The 3,272-nt window shown below is 50.4% G+C and overlaps 1 pseudogene; it reads left to right on the top strand.

Moving 5' to 3' along the window:
* The first annotated feature begins 372 nt into the window (after nt 1-372).
* Nucleotides 373-3,070, top strand: LOC124237456 (phosphatidate phosphatase LPIN2-like; annotated as a pseudogene).
* Nucleotides 3,071-3,272: the final 202 nt, after the last annotated feature.

Genomic DNA, 3,272 nt, shown 5'->3' with positions numbered 1-3,272 from the left:
AGACCACATTGAGAGAGAGCCTCAATTCAAAAGAAATTGCTGAGGTCAATGTATATTGTGGAAATGATTTTCTTCCTTTTCTTTGCGCCACTAGCACATGTGGCTTACCCGAATCTTTCACTAAATTTATGTACCTCGAAGTAGGACATGTTCTATAAATCTAGATGGTCCTTTGATGCATATCAGTTGAGAGCCTAGCAGGAATCCACACAATAACAAGTGAAGGGTTTAAGAGATTGGGAGTTTAAAATGGGTAAAGGAGGCGCGCTCGCCCTCTCCGGCCGCCCCTGGCCACCGCCATCCGGCCGCTGCCTCCTCTCGGCCACCCGCGGGCGCCAGCGCAGGCCGGGAGCCGAGCCGCCGCAGTCTCAAACCATGAATTATGTGGGACAGCTGGCTGGGTAGGTGATTGTCACTGTGAAGGAACTCTACAAAGGCGTTAACCAAGCCACTCTGTCCGGGTGCATCGATGTCATTGTGGTACGGCAGCAGGATGGCACCTATCAGTGTTTGCCATTTCACGTTCGGTTCGGGAAGCTGGGAGTCCTGAGATCCAAGGAGAAAGTGATTGATATAGAAATCAATGGCGATGCAGTGGATCTTCACAGGAAACTGGGTGACAATGGAGAAGCTTTCTTTGTGGAGGAGACTGAAGAGGAATATGAAAAGCTTCCTGCTTACCTTGCCACCTCACCAATTCCTACTGAAGATCAGTTCTTTAAAGATATTGACACCCGTTTGGTGAAATCTGGTGGAAATGAAAGACCATCTCAGAGTTCAGACATCTCACACATCTTGGACACGGAGAGAGTTTTTGCTCCAAGTTCTGTGAAAAAGAAAAAACGAAGGACAAAGAAATGCAAACAGGACAGTAAGAAGGAAAACCAGGCCACTTGCCCTGCTTCAGAGGACACCGTGGATGTGAACCTGAGTTCTGACGATGGCAAGGGGGCCCAGTCAGCAAGAGGATCTTCAAATGCTTCCTTAAAGGAAGAAGAATATAAAGAGCCTTTGCTTTTCCATTCTGGGGATCAATACCCCTTATCTGATGGAGACTGGTCCCCTTCAGACAACACCTATTCCCCAACGGCAGTGTGTCCTAAGAGCGATTCAGAGCTGGAGGTGAAACCAGCCGAGAGCCTGCTCAGATCTGAGTCCCACATGGAGTGGACGTGGGGCGGGTTCCCACAGTCCACCAAGGTCAGCAAAAGAGACAGATCTGACCATCATCCTAGGACAGGTACGATTACACCATCAGAAAATACCCATTTTCGGGTAATTCCAAGTGAGGACAGCCTCAGCAGTGAGGTTGAAAAGGATGCTTCCATGGGAGAAACGGTCTGTACCATAGTGAAACCCAAACCCAGAGCCCTGTGTAAGCAGATGAGCGATGCAACTAGAGCTGCAGGACTTGTCGAACCTCTCCTTGAGCCACCTCCGATTTCATCTATGTTAGATGCAGACCACCTTCCCAACCCCTCGTTGCTGGAGGCTCCCTCAGAATCAAAACCAGCAGCTAAGGTAGACTCGCCGTCAAAGAAGAAAGGTGTCCACAAGAGAAGCCAACACCAGGGACCTGATGATATTTACCTAGATGATTTAAAGGCTCTAGAACCTGAAGTTGCAGCTCTCTGTTTCCCTAAAAGTGAATCAGACCCCGTCTCCAGGCAGTGACCGGAGTCTGACACGCCTTCTGGCTCCCAGTCCCCACAGTCCGTGGGAAGCGCGGCCACTGATAGTGGCACTGAGTGCCTCTTGGATTCTACCATGGACTTGCCCGACGTCACCCTCTCCCTTTGTGGGGGCCTCAGTGAGAATGGAGAAATTTCTAAAGAAAAATTCGTGGAGCATATCATTACTTATCATGAATTTGCAGAAAACCCTGGACTTATAGACAATCCTAACCTTGTAATACGGATATATAACCGTTACTATAACTGGGCTTTGACTGCTCCCATGATCCTTAGCTTACAAGTGTTCCAGAAGAGCTTGCCTAAGGCCACAGTCAAGTCCTGGGTCAAAGATAAGATGCCAAAGAAATCTGGTCGCTGGTGGTTTTGGCGTAAGAGAGAAAGCATGACCAAACAGCTGCCGGAGGCCAAGGAAGGGAAATCCGAGGTGCTTGCCGACCAGTGACCTGCCGTCAGGTGCAAAGGAGCTGGCCAGTGGCAGGTCAGCCGAGGATGACTCGTCGAGTGACGAGGGATCACAGGAGCTCGAAGAATCAATCAAAGTGGACCCCGTCCCCACAGAGCCCCCGAGCCACGGCAGCACAACCTCATATAAGAAGTCTCTTCAACTCTCCTCAGACCAGATTGCAAAACTGAAGCTCCAAGATGGCCCAAATAATGTTGTGTTTAGTATTACAACCCAGTATCAAGGTACCTGCCGTTGCGCAGGGACCATTTACCTATGGAACTGGAATGACAAGGTCATCATTTCAGATATCGATGGAACGATAATCAAGTCTGATGCTTTGGGACAGATTCTTCCACAGCTGGGTAAAGACTGGACTCATCAGGGTATAGCAAAGCTCTACCATTCCATCAACAAGAATGGCTACAAGTTTCTGTACTGTTCAGCTTGTGCCATCGGCACGGCTGACGTGACCTGTGGCTACCTGCACTGAGTCAATGACAAGGGCACAATCTTGCCCCGGGGCCCTCTGATGCTGTCCCCCAGCAGCTTGTTCTCGGCCTTCCACAGGGAAGTGATAGAAAAGAAACCAGAGAAGTTCAAAATTGAGTGTCTGAATGACATCAAGAATCTGTTTGCCCCGTCTAAGCAGCCTTTCTATGCTGCCTTTGGAAACCGTCCCAATGATGTTTATGCTTACACACAAGTTGGAGTTCCAGACTGCAGAATATTCACTGTGAACCCCAAGGGTGAATTAATACAAGAAAGGACCAAAGGAAACAAGTCATTGTATCACAGACTGAGCGAGCTCGTGGAGCATGTATTCCCACTCCTCAGTAAGGAACAGAATTCCGCATGTCCGTGCCCAGAGTTCAGCTCCTTCTGCTACTGGCGAGACCCGATCCCCAAAGTGGACCTGGATGACCTGGCCTGAGGAGGCACCTCGGGCGGAGGCCCTCAGTCACTCACCTGGAGCAAGGGAAAGCGACGGGCGGTTCTGCTGGACAGAGGACACTGGGCTCTCCTCTGAGCCACAGGTGTGGAACAAGACACATGTTGCCAGGCAGGCGCTGGCATGGACAGAGAGAGCTCCTGGAGCTGGAGCTGCCGCCCTCCTTCGCCTCCGTGGACTTGGC

This window comes from Equus quagga, chromosome 3, assembly GCF_021613505.1.
Source record: "Equus quagga isolate Etosha38 chromosome 3, UCLA_HA_Equagga_1.0, whole genome shotgun sequence".
Classification (NCBI taxonomy): domain Eukaryota; kingdom Metazoa; phylum Chordata; class Mammalia; order Perissodactyla; family Equidae; genus Equus; species Equus quagga.
Note: the sequence above shows the minus strand (reverse complement) of the source record. Positions and strands in the feature narration are given on the sequence as shown.